The sequence below is a fragment of the Pygoscelis adeliae genome, unplaced genomic scaffold, assembly GCF_000699105.1.
Source record: "Pygoscelis adeliae isolate BGI_AS28 unplaced genomic scaffold, ASM69910v1 Scaffold442, whole genome shotgun sequence".
NCBI classification, from domain to species: domain Eukaryota; kingdom Metazoa; phylum Chordata; class Aves; order Sphenisciformes; family Spheniscidae; genus Pygoscelis; species Pygoscelis adeliae.
This window is the reverse complement of record NW_008824191.1, coordinates 734,070-747,614: the sequence shown is the minus strand read 5'-3', so window position 1 is coordinate 747,614 and position 13,545 is coordinate 734,070. Positions and strand designations below refer to the sequence as shown.

At 55.2% G+C, this 13,545-nt stretch overlaps 1 protein-coding gene across 1 annotated transcript in view; it reads right to left on the bottom strand.

The window, feature by feature from the left end:
• CNTFR (ciliary neurotrophic factor receptor) overlaps positions 1-13,545 on the bottom strand; it is an 88,253-nt gene that overhangs the window by 22,633 nt on the left and 52,075 nt on the right. The window lies entirely within an intron of this gene.

Genomic DNA, 13,545 nt, shown 5'->3' with positions numbered 1-13,545 from the left:
TTGGCCTTCTTGGCCACCTGGGCACACTGCCGGCTCATGTTCAGCCGGCTGTCGACCAGCACCCCCAGGTCCTTTTCCGCCAGGCAGCTTTCCAGCCACTCTTCCCCAAGCCTGTAGCGCTGCATGGGGTTGTTGTGGCCGAAGTGCAGGACCCGGCACTTGGCCTTGTTGACCCTCATACAGTTGGCCACGGCCCATCGATCCAGCCTGTCCAGGTCCCTCTGCAGAGCCTTCCTACCCTCCACCATAAACATATGGTCTACATTTATCAGCTGCTTGAAGCATCTGGGGGCCTTGTCTGCCCTGAGATCCCCAATGAGACCTTGGTTTGGACTGGGCTGTGCACATCAGCTCACCTTCTCCCCTGACAGCTCACTGGCTCTAATGAGAGACAGAGTAGCAGAGGAGGTTGGCAGGTACCGGGGGAAATTGTCTTCAAGGCTGCAACAGAGACGTTGCTGATGGGGAGGAGGTGCTGCTCTCTTGACCCCATTAAGCTACAGTGCTCATGGCTTTCTCTGCCACGTCCCTGGGGAGTGATAATCTTGTTGAAGGATGATCCTCCAAAAGACCAGAGATCCTCAAAGGGAGGAAGAAGGACTGCTTATGGCAAGATGAGGAGGAACAACCTGAAACCAGCAGAGGAAATTCAGGTCTGCAGGATGACTGGCAGCGTTAACGCTTTCAGCAGCGGGGCAGAGCATCCCATCCCAGAGCCCTGCCTCCCAAGAGACACGGAGGCAACTGGAGTCAGGAAGAGAGCATGCAGTGGGGAGCAGCCTTCCTCTGGCCTTGTCAGCCGGTCCTAGAGGTTAGAGGCAGAAGAGGATTTTAAACCCAACCAAGTGTTCACACTGCACTCGGCTTTCCTGGACGTATGTGCACTCCGTGCTCTTTGCAGGAGCACAGCCAGAGCTGCAGGAAGACTGCGAAATGCCGAGGGCCGGTGCGTGTGGGAGGATGAGATGTGATGCCTTTCAGCTGATGAATTTTGCCCTTGTACGTTGGTAATAATCTTATCTGAACTGACACTGAAGTCAACTCTCTTGGTACCTGGACACTTGCATGGCTAAGAGCAGAGTTTGGCTGTAACTACAGCACCTTGGCACAGTACCTTGCCGTAAAATACACTCTCTGAGCTGGATGTGCACCAGGGTTCCCTCAGAAAGGCTGTCTGAACCTGTGGCGGTTCCTCTTTCCCCTCTTTCGTTAGTCCTCGTCCTCATGCAACCACCCGGGATGTCCTAGGACACACTCTTCTCTTTCTTCAAAACCAAGCAGAGGTTTTGAAACAAACCTAGCAGACCTGTCAGCCTCAGCACAAACATTGGTGCTCACCACCCCACCGCAGTCCCGGCAGGGCTCCCCACCACACGGCTAACCGCTCTCCTCCCTGCCACTGAGGCAGACGCCTTACCACTGCCATTACTTAAAATGAGATGCAAACTGGGATGCAGAGATGCAAGAGTTCAGGGAGCACCCCCAGGCTGGGAAACTCCTTCCCCCGAGGACTGCAAGGGCAAATCGCAAGTCCCACAGCACCATGCATGCACCATGTCTTGCTATGGAGCAACCCATACTGATGTTGGTGCAGGGAAGCCATGCACCAACCTAACACCCCTCTGCATGCTGTGCCAGAGAAGCAAAGGATGCTGTGAGTCGGCTAAGGGTGCCCTTGTTGCACCGGTGAGCTGGCAGCACCAGGAGGATGCCAAAGCCTCAAGACATCAATGCAAAATGGGACATCTCTGCAGCCATGTCTGTGCAAATCCCCCACGTGGCGCACAGCCCTGCAGAGCTGCTGGTCTCCTGGAGGTCTCCTTGGCCCCGCTTAGGCGCAGCCCAGGCCTCACTGGTGTAACATGCTTGGGGATGCATCTAGGACCAGAGCAGAACCCTGATGGGAAACAGCAGCCTGACCGTGCCCTCTGGAGAAGGCAACTGTCTGTGCCATGAGCACAGACCACCAGGGTGGGCCGTTGGGATTCTGGCTCGGCATTGCACAGCAGAGCCCATCGTCAGAAAATAAGGATGGGTTTTGCTAGAAAAGCTTTCTGGGGGGATGTCACGAGTTCCAGCTGCAGCACCCTACTGCTGTCTACAGAGGGGAAACAGAGGCACAGGGCTTGCACGCCCGCCAGCACCCCTGGGGCAGGGCTGGAGAAGGAGCAAGCAGATGACAAGAGAGCCAAGGGCAGCAGAGTCAGGGAGCAGGGAGCAAGGAGAGGGGGAGGGAGAGGGAGAGGGAAAGGGAGAGTAGGGGGCCGGCAGGGAGAGGAGGCTGTGCCGCTCCGTGACGCGTGTTCCTCCTAATGGCTATTTCAGCCTTCAGCCGGCAGACGAAGGCCAGAGCCTGGTTAATGAGCCTCCCTGCTAAATTATTCAAGCAGACCCTCCGCAGCAAAACAGAGTGGCTAATCGCAAGGCCAGAGACAAGGGCCTGATCCCTGCTACAGCTCCATCCTCCTCCTCCTTGTCGGCTCCTTAACCCCTTCCCTGTCCCACAGCTGCCCCCGGGGTGAGGCGGGACAAAAAGCAGGGCGGCATCGCCCTTTGCAGGGGGCAGTGGTGGGGGTTGGGGGCTCCTGGGAGGTGTTTCGGAGCGGCTGAAGGGGTGCAGGGGATTTAGGGACAGGCTTTGGGGTCCGAGCGACCACGTGGTGGCAGTGTGGGCTAACAGCACCCGCCTGGCACCCGGCAAACCGGGCTGGGGGCTGGAAATATTGCATGGGGGGGGAGGATGCTGGGGATACTACCGTGGGCCTCTCGCCCACTTGCTGCTTGTGCTCAGCTGTCCCACATGACACCAGGAGCCAGCCGGGAAGCCGGGTAGAGGCAGCCAAGGCTTCTGCGAGCATCCCTGAAGTCCCGCGCAGTCCCTGCCCAATGGAGGGACTGCCAGAGGAGGCTCTGCCCTACCCACATGGCCCTAGATGCTGCACTGCTACTGAGCTGCAATTAGTCCGTCTGAGGATAATTTATCTCCGTTGCCTCCAGTATTACACCGGATCCGGCTCTTGGTAATCTGTGCTAATTCCTCCACCAAGGAAGCTGGGGCAGGCTCATGCCTCCAGATTTGCTTTGCTGGGAGAAGGGTGGCTGCCCAAACTGCCTCCCGCTTCCATCCCCACTCTGCAGCAGCCTTTGAAGATGGAAGATGCCCCCATTTTCACAACCTTGAATGCCTTGAAGATCCTGTCCTCTGCTCCAGGATTGGGGCCCTAAATGCAGTCCCTAGCGTCTGTGCCCACATCCTCCTCCACCTTTCATCCCCTGGTGCCTTTTAGAAACCCAGAGGTGGAAGGAGAGCCTGGGGAAGGGGTACAAAATGACCCTTATAACTCTGCCACCCTGGTGCCCATGCAGCATTCTCAGCCCGCTGCTGCTGAAGGGACGCTGCTGTTACGAAGCCTGTCTCGCCCCAGCCATTGCCTTCTCTTTCTGGGCAGGGACAAGCTGTCTCAGGGGGACATTCCTGCCACCTCCATCTCTCCAAAGAGCCACTAGTCCCAGAGCCACAGGCATTTTGGGAGGGGGATGCCACGCAACTGCCCCACCTTCCACCTTGATGGGCAGAAAGTCCATCCCACAGGAGAGCGCAGGGCCAGTGCTATGTGCCACTCGGGGCTGTGATCATGACACCATGTGGGTGACTGTGACCGTGACCACCAGGTACCATGAAGGAGAGGGCTAAAAGCCCCTTCTTAGCTGCCATGGTGCATCGGGAGGGCTGTCTCTGCCCACCCTGCCATGGTGTCTTCTCCAAGCTGGTGGCAGTGTCCCCATCTCCCTATGAGAGATGGTGGCTTGCAACCCTGTTCCTCTCCCCTCCTCTCCCAGGAAAGGCACTCACCGGCACAGCTCATTCTGCCCATCAAAGGCTCTTAAAGAGAGCAAATAAAATTGCAGGCTCCAATCGATCCGGTGCTCCATAATGCTGTCTTTGGAGGTGGGCCAGCCCGTCGGGCTGATCCAGAGAGCAAGAAAGGCAGCGGAGGAAAACAAAGCCATCAAGGGAGCATTAAAGGCTTTTTCTGCCCTGAGGCTTTGGGCAGTGCCTCTGGGTGCGGGGTGTCCCACTCCAACCTCCTCCATCCTCCCCTGGCTAATGTCCAGCTCTCAGCCCCTGCCCGATGCCAAAAACAGCCCGAGCAACACATTGCCCCTGCACGGGCACTTCTCCCTGGGCTCCTGCACGCAGCCTCCCTAATCCTGGCAAATATTTACTTCCCCATCACCTCATGGAGCTGCTGAACTCTGTAAAGGCAGAGCTCCTTTCCTTTCACTGCAAACAGTGCCTGCCCTCTCTAATCTGTCTATTAACCTCTCGCATGGCAGGAAGCCACTTCTCCCATGCGCTCTGCTGATGTCCTCTCTGCAAACCCATCGTGTTTAATGCCCATCCGTGGCGGCTTCCCAGTGGCTTGGGCTGCAACCAGCCTTGCTGCAAAAGCTCGGGGCAAGGGGATTAAAGGCTGTGCCAGAGCTGGGTGCATCCCACCCGGGCATGCTGCTCGCGAGCCATGCAATGCTCCAGCAAAATTTGGAGCTGCGACAAGCAGCGAAAGCTGGTGCCAGGGTCATCATCTCTGCAGACCCCGCAGAAGGTCTGTGGCAAGGACGGGGTTGGCTTTCCCACCACATGGTGCCCTAGGCTTTGCATCCATTTGACCGCTGTCTCTCTGGCTTGTTGGAAATAGCAGTTGCTTGACCAGCTCCAGCATCTCTGCTCAGCTGGGGAAAGCACAACAAGTGGTCCTCAAGGATGAAACAGCTCTGGATGCATCAGCACAGACACATTTTTTTTGTCTCCCTCCCCATCTCTAAAGCCCAGGCGTCCTTGTACCCTGAGTCCCACTGTGCAGGGGAAAAGTGTGACCAATCCATTTTAGAAACCACTAAAAATGATCTACAATAGCTTTTCCTAGCCCTGCTAGGTCATGAGATAATGGGCATTAAAATTGTGGCATTTTTATATATAGAAAAGTTATTTTAGGTCATTTTTAGAGGTTTCTGAAATGGATCAGTTATAATTTTCCTCTCCTGCTGAGGGCTGAACGTACTAAAGATGCCTTGCTCCACAGGTGGAGGGATACAAAAAATAGTACCAATAAAAGTTTTAAGAGGCCTCTCAAACACTTCTGTAGGAGGTATTTCTTCTTGTGCACTCGGGGCACATTCAGGTGCTGGGCTGCTGGGGGATACTGATCCTACAGCGTGCTTGTGGGGTCACCTGCATAACTCATCATCCCGGCCTCGGGCCAGAGAAGCCTCCGGGGTCCGTGACAGCAGCGTGTGCTTGTGCTAGAGCTACAGCTGTGACACAGCCTGCCTGCATGTAGGCAGGACCCCTGTGCTTCCCCGCACTGGGGGACAACCCCAGCGCCGATGCTGTTCTGCTGCCAGACTCCTGCTGTTAGCATCCCTGCCTCTCCCCAGTGCTCATGGCAGAATCGCTGCCCCATCTCTTGCCTGTGCCTAACACGCCCTCCACATTCTCACCCCCTGATTTTTTTCGCACCACAGCCATGACCTTGCAGGCGGTGGGTATGTGCCGATAAGCAAAAAGGCACCCAAGTGACCGAAAGCAAAGCCGCAGAGGCTGGAGGGCACAATGGGGACCCACCTGGGCGTGAGATGCCAGCCCCGAGCACGGGGGCACACGGGCACGAGAGCAGCACACCCCACACATCTGCGCACGCACCTACGCAGGTGCTTTTGTTATGCACACGCTGGCTGTAAGCACGATGTATTATTTATCTAACAGCACTTTTCTAAAATTGTCGTATACAGCAGGCTGGTAGGAAACAACAAAGAAAACAACAATGAATGAATTGTATTTCTACTGCCCAGCGGATCAGGGCAGCATCCGTCTACCGTGCACCACCTGTGCTGGAGTGCAGCATGGCTGTGGCTGGGGACGGTCCCTTCCACCGCCCCAAATGTTGGGATGCGGCTGTGTTTTGTTGCTGGAGAAAGGCGGGGAGGTGAAGCTCTGATTTTGCTCTGTTACCCCTTGTCCAGGCTGTTATTGGATAAGAGTGAGGATGAGGAGGGGTGCAGAGGACAGTGGTGGGGTGGTATGGAGGCAGGTGATGCTCCCTGGCATTGTGCTTCTGTGCTCTGGGAACATCGTGTTCATAACCATTGCTTCTTCAAGAAGGATTAAGCAAGTTTTTTTAAAAATTAATGCAGCAAAATTCATGTGAGAAAGAATTAGAGAGCCCAGGGGTGCAGGGGCACAGGGTGAGACGGGCTTGTCCCTCACTGACCTCCTGGGTGACCTGGGCAAGTGATGGAGACAGGGTTGACGTCTGCCAGTCAGTCTAAGCCACCTCCAACCTTAGCAAAGGACATTTTCAGGGGGACATTCCTCTCCAAGGAATTAGACACCGAAGACGTATCCCTCTGGTGTGTGAGCCGTCCCAGCTGAACACCAGAGTTGCCCACATTCAGCCAGCACCTCACCCAGCCCCGACGCCCTCATGCTGCAGCATCTCCCCGGGAGCTCCCGAAACGGGCCAGGGACACCTGCGGCTGTAACCAAAGTCCCCTGGCCCTGCTGCCATCTAGGAGCCAGTTCCCCAGCCTCAAAGAGCAAGAATTTATTCCTCAGAAGGTGCCGGAGAAAAAGGTGGACTCAGCAAAGGATAAATTTCTAAAAGGCCCTGTTTTACACTGATTGGGGCTCATAAACCAAGCTATGGATTTTCTCATTTCCCTTGCAGAAAATTCAGCGCGCATGTCAAGAGGCAGCGCTGTAAATTTTTGGGCGAGGCATTACTCATAGAGAAGAGAGAGCTCAGAGCCCCGCTTTAAGCCCAAATCACAGTGCAAGCTCCTAGCCCTAAAAGCTGCCTCACAGCAGGACAGTGTGATAACAGGCTCACCGGAGCTTGCTTCATCCTGCACCGCACGAGGCCATGCTATTCATGGCACAGCAAAGGTGCTCTTCAAACCTGACAGCTCTCAAGCCTTCAAAAAATTAGCAAACAAGCCTGGTTAAGCAGCAATAGGAAAGTGCAAGAGGAGAGGGGCTCCAGCAACCGTGGCATGGTGTGGGGTGGCCGGCTGTCAAGGCAGCCCTCTCCGGAGATGCTCCCCAAGGTGTGGTATGCTGCAGGAAGGTGATTTAGGCAGGTGAAGCCATCAGGCAGCCCGCACCCGTGACAGACCCCCTTGCTCCCAGCTGCAGAGCTGACTCCCTCCAGCAGACCCAGTGCTGGGCAGGATTGCTGTCCCAGGGCAATGCCCACGCAGGTCCTTGGAGCTCCTGCCTGGCACACCGGCATCCCAAACCCAGCTGTGCTCCTGCAGGTGACCTTGTCCTCACGGGCCGGGATGCTGGGCCGGGTGCCTTAGGGACTGATGCGCAGCAGGGATGCTGGGTGCCTCCAGCCTTCGCTTGGGACCGCACCACAGCAGAAAGTCCTTCCTAACCCTCCTGTCCTCCATCGGAAACCAAAGAGCAGCTTTGCTCCAAAACAGTATTAAATATTGAACAAAAGAAAGCAAATCTGTTATCTGGGATAATTGGGAGTAAATAAAACATTTAACCAAACCAAATGCAGCTGTTTCTACTTGGAGCCGGCACAACAGCAGGGAAGCCAGCTCAGCTACTCTGCATCCTCGTTACGGCAGCTGATTATTGTTTTGTGTATAACGGTAGCACCGCCAGGCCTCGAGCGAGGCCAGGGCCCACAGTGCTTGGTGCGGCACACCCGAGAGGGGTAGACCAGCAAGGCAGGACACGACAGCACAGCGAGCACGCCGGGCATGGGAAGCCCTTTGCAGCGCTGGGGTTTGCTCTCCAGCCCAGGGAGTTCACGGCGAGGCCGGCTTTCCTCCCCCAACACCTCTGCGAGGGGATTTGCATGTAACATAAACCATTTCAGAGCCAGGTCACTGGTTCGCACATAGCCCCGGGCAGTAATGACCAAACCTCGTTACCGGCTGCTCTGGGATTGAGCATGCTGGGCCTCCGTCCAGCTCCTGGAGACCTGAAGAGCGGCAGGGGGTGAGGGACTGTGCAGCTCCCAGGGGAAGGTGCTGACAAATGGAGCCAAAGGAGGCTCTGGGGATGGAAAGTGTGTCCCTGCCTGTGGCTCAGGGCTGGAGCATCCTGGGGCACCAGGCTGCCGTGCCCAGCCAGCGGGGAAGAGGCGGCAGCCCCTGTGAGGAGAGCAGGGTGCTGATGTGCTCTTTGCTTTCTCAGCACAGCCACGGGGCTTTCCGCTGCTGGGGTCCGGGGAGGAGAGCTTGACGCCCCTGCAGCTCCCACCCAAATGCTGAGCCTAACCCCTCTAAAATGGCTGGGAAGGATGCAGGGCATGAATTGCATGAGGTTTTCCAGTCTCTGCCAAAATAGTTTCTGCTTCCAGGGGACCCTCCTCCTCGACATGGGGCTGGATGCACCGTGCCAAGGCAATGCAGGGGGAAAATGCTTCCTAGCACGCACATGGGTCCCCCAGCAGTTCCTCCTCACCCCAAGGAGCTTGTCATTGGTGCATGTGGGAGCACATCACAGCCCCGATCCCCAGAGAGGAGTAGCTGCCTCCCTTGGTACCCCTCAATAAAAGGCTTGATCAGAGCAGCCCAAAACTACTCTGAAGTGTTGTTTTCTGCCGTGCCTGGTCTCAGCCCACACCAGCTGTGAGCAACACACAGCCCTGGAGCCCGAATCTGTGCAGAGTCCTGGAAATCCCCTCCAGGAGCTCAGCTGGAAAAGCTGCCAGCCAGAGAAAGGGAACATCCCTGTTTGCTGTGCGGGAGGGCAGTGCCTTCCCCAGCTCAGCTGTGCAGGGGGCATGCAGGGGGACTGCCAGGGCTCCCCGGCAGGTATTGGGGAGCCCGAGGGTCTGTGCTGTGGCAGCCCCCTGCCTCCATGCCTGCGGAGCTTGCAGAAGGGGACTCAGCATCCCCTTCTCCCTCTTCTCCCAGCTCCACGCACAAAACCCCTGCACAATCTAACCTGTGCAATGCCCCTGCCCCCTCCATCACCTTTTTTAAAGGCTGCAAGAAAGCAATGCATTCTCCCGGCCTCTCCAGATGGAGAAGACAGGGAAAATACCAGGTGCAGTCAGACACAACTGGGACCATCAGCAGCCGTGTATCCTCGGCAAAGCTGTCCCACCAGAACTCCTGGAAATTGTATATTTATCCAGGAGGAGCCTCTGGAGGGAAGCTACAAGCACTTTGTCATGTACTGAGCAACAAGCTAGCCACAAATATTACCAGCTATCACTCCCAGCAGGGGAGTGTGGGCTGCCTCTCACAGCCAGCGGCTCTCCAAAAATGCCTCTTCTCTCTTCATCCCTCTCGAGATGCAGCCTGGATACATACCCAGCTCTGCTCTTCCCCAGGCTGTTCTCTGCACTACCCCGGTGATGGGGGTACCTGCTGGCAGAGGGGCCTCTCACCCCATGGGGAATGAAGAAGAAGAAGTAAGAGATTTCTGACTCTCTGGAAGAGAGAAAGGGATATTTTTTGGCAGGAGAAGGAGCTGACAGGAGCGGTTAGTAACCAGGCATACCCCCATCCACTTTCTTCTTGCTCTGGCAACTGGCTTTTGCAGGAAAAGCTCCTTTCCTTCAGCATTTACGGAAAACCTCTCTTCTTTTCTCCCACGTTTTGCTAGAGGAAACGCTGCAGGCTGTGCTCCCATCCCCTTACAAGGCAGACCCCACAGCACCCTCCAGCCTACACCAGCTGCTCCACCTTGGATTCAGCTGGGACAGAGGACCTGAAAGTGGTCATCTCTGTGCAGGTACCCCCCTGCGCACTGGGTGTCTGCACAGGCAGCAGAGCCATTTGCTCATCCTCAAGCTGACTCGGTGTTCGGCCATCCAGATTGCATCCAGGTTTGCTCACGCAGACTCAGCATCCCCTGGCCACCGACTCACGTCTTCAGGACTGCCCTTCTGCCCTGCAACACTGCTCTCCTGGTGAGATGCTACACTGCTCCATGGAGCTGATCTGCAGCCCATGCCCGTCCCTCAGCCCCAGGGACCATGCAGCCCTTCATGGGCAAGAGCCCCGGCCCCCACAACACTGGTGGCTTTGCCCAGCTTTGTGTCATTGGCGCAGTCCGGCTGGGAAACCTTGTGAAAACAGCTGGGCTGGAGTCAGAGGTCCCCCGAGAGATGCCAGAGTTAGCTGCAGAGAGCTGACACAGGACCAGAAGGAGCCTCATATGGCTTTTTTCCATGCTATTCCCACCCCGCATCCATGCGAGTCCCTGCAGCAGCAGCCAGCCTCCTCGGTGTGGCTAGTGAAGCCACCTCGCCCATCCTACATGTCCTTCTGCGTAATATACCCTGGAAAATCACAGCACTGGACTCTGGTGGGGATAGGGCCAAAACAGACACCCCAGGGGGTGTCTGGTCGGTGGTGCTCTTCAGGCTGCATCCCTGAGGATGCTGCTAGCCCATTAATGACATGCATCAGGGAAGACGCTTAATTTGTCCCAGGAAATTAGGTCTCCACACCAGTCCTTAGCTGCCCGCTCTCTGTCTTTGAGAAAACACCAGTCAGGCATGTCACTAACAGCAGGAGGGTCCCTAGCTCAAGCTTAAATCCTCCCCTGTGCTGCTGGTACGTGGGGTGGAGGCAGGAAGGAGGAGAGAGCCCAGCTTCAGAGCATCAGTCTCTGCAGCTCACTAAAAGTGCATCCTTCAAGGGTATGAAACCCAGAGGAGTGTGGCATTTCTGGAAGAGGTGGTCTGAGATACCCGCTCAGCAGCTCACCACTGCTCGACACCACTGCTCTTTTTACGAATGTCTTGTTTTTTATACTCAGGCCTGCATCAGGCCCTGGCCTCCTCCTTATCTTACGGCAATGAGGTCCTTGGGATGATGTAAGTCACACAACCCCAGACTTCACTGCATTTGGAAGTAATAGCTGCATCCTTAACTCAGCTGGCTTCAAGGGAGGTCCCATTATTCAGCCCATCTGTAAAGAAATGGAGCTAAAAAAAGGCTCTTTGCTTTACGAAAATGACGCTCATCTTCCTCAAATCCTGGCTTGATGCTTAAATCCCCGCAAGTGGCAGTGAGCAAACCCTGCAGGATGCTCCTGGCATGCATGGCCAGGGCAGCTCGAGGGGCTCGAGGGGCTTGGGGAGCCCCTTCTCACCCGCGTGACAGCCCACAATTTGCAAAATGAAGCGTGAAGCACAAACTGACTCGATTACTCACAGCGACTGTTTTCACCCACTCTAATCATCACCTGTAAAATCTTTGCAAGGTTGTTTTCATTTTCTTCCCTCCCCACTTCCCCCAGCTCCACTCTGCAGCGAGCACCTCACTAAATTCCCTTAATCTCCCCTTCAGGTCATATGCTATCATCTAATCCTTTAATCAATTTTCCTCTGGACTCCCTGTAATTTATCGATGGCCTTTTAATAACAAAACCCCCAGAAGCAAACGCACTTTTCCTGAGTGCATCAGCACCAGATCAGTGGCAAGAGTGGTGTTGTTGCCAGCCCTGCCCTGGCAGTGATAACCTGGATGCTCAGCACAGCCTGTCCTTCCTCATGGAGGACAGCAGCTTCTCATGCATCCTCTGATTTGCTTCCAACAAAGAACAAGTAACAAGCAGTTATTGTTATAAAAATATTGTATATATTATACATATATATATATGTAAATATTTTAATTATTTCCTGAGGGATGGGAGGAACCCCCAGCACAGAGCTCCCCTGGGGCGGGCAATCCTCCTGCAAATGCCAAGCACCAGAGATGGGGACTGAGCCGTCATCCAGAGGTCCCCAAATCTCTTCTGGACAGGAGGAGGTGGGCAGGATGCCAGGATGGGCACCGGGCACAGGTGATAGGGGCACTGCTGCTTTTTTGGGGAGGCACTGCACTGTACACACAGTGGCACTGCCCAGTGCAGCAGGAGACCCTCAAGAGACCTGGGGCAGAGGGGAGAGGAGGGCACAGTGCCCAGATACCCCACCAATGGGCTGGGACTGATTCCTGGCTGGGCTGAGTCTCTGCAAGAGGCTCAGCATAGGATCAAGGAGTTTGGCAGGGAAGCCCATTGCTGCTCTTTCTTCCCCTGCCTTTCTCCCCCCCTCCAAGGTCAAACAGTCCTGGACTCTCAATAAACTGTCACAGGGGCTCCAGGGGATTTCAGGAGGTATTTGATAGGATTTCAGCAGACCTGAAGCATGACTTCACAGGGATGGGGGGGGGGGGGGTACAGGCTTAGAACACAGGGGGGGAATACCCTAGGGCTTCGGAGGGAAACGTTATTAGAGTCACTGAAGGATTTTGCTGCGCTCTCTGAAGCGTTGCACAGAAAATTGCAGAAGAGCAAGCCCCATGTCTGGACCTTGCCAGCAGCAGAAGGATGCAGCAGTGTCCTGGCTCACATGAGCCCCACTGCCCTGTGATGGACCGGGAGCACACTGCTGCTGCGTGCACTGCAAATGCCTCCTGCAACAGGGACAGCTTTCCCCTTGGTGCACGCAGACAGCTCAGCGTCCTTCTGAGATGAGGTGAGCAGCGGGGACAGGTCTGAGAGCAGGGGCTTAGCTGCAGATGAGAGCTGCAAGGATGTGCTGGGGAAAAACAGACAGGGCAGGCCAGTCTGGTTTTGCCCGAATACCTTGCTATCCTCTCGTGGAGCAGAGAAAGCAGATCTGGCTGGGTTAAAGCCAATGCAGCTAGGTCTGTCCCACAGCATATGTGTCACAAGCAGCACAGGAAGGAAGGCAGCATGCCTGGAGTAAGTGGAGAAGTGCTGTGATGCTGCCAAAGTTTCTGACCTTTCCCGCAGTGACATGGGGTTGAACCTGCCCAGGATCCAGTACAGGAGGATTTGGGGTTTGTCTGCAACAGGGAGATGCTGGAGGCACAACTTGGTACCTGACCCGTGCCCAGAAAGTTGTTCACGGGCATTTTTGGAGAGCAGTTCCCATAGCAGCACCCACGGCATTATGGCAGAGCAGCTCAGCCATGGCCTGGCATAATGAAATGCAAATGACTTTTGAGGTCCTAGCTCACACATGCATCTCGGTGGCTATCTCTCCTGCTTTCTGCAGTAATATGGGCTGCAAAGGCAAGAACTGGGCAAGGACCCGGAGGGCAGACGCACGGTCTTTGTTCCTCCTCTCCATCCCGATGTTTTACTTGGATCCTTGGGGAAGTTTTTAGCTCGAATGCAGCCCTTGCTGTGAGCCAACGGGTTGCAAATGTATTGGCATGTGTGGTGTCATCTGCAGTCGTTAATAGGATCCATTTTCCAAGGAAGGGGAAAAGAAAAGGAAGAAGAGGAGGGGAATGCTTAAATCCGCAAAACAAACGTCCATCACCCCTTCTGAAGCACTAAACCCACGGCAATAGATTATATATGAAAGGTTGGTCTAGAGCAATAATCTGCAAGGGATTCTCACAACAATGCAGCTGGATTCAGATGTCAAACCAAAATCCTTAGCACTTAATACCTTCAAAGCCTGTACAAAGAATGGATGTGATGCTGGCCCCAGTGGGGTTATCGCGAGATTTGTCTCTGATTTCACCAGCAGCCCCAATAACACA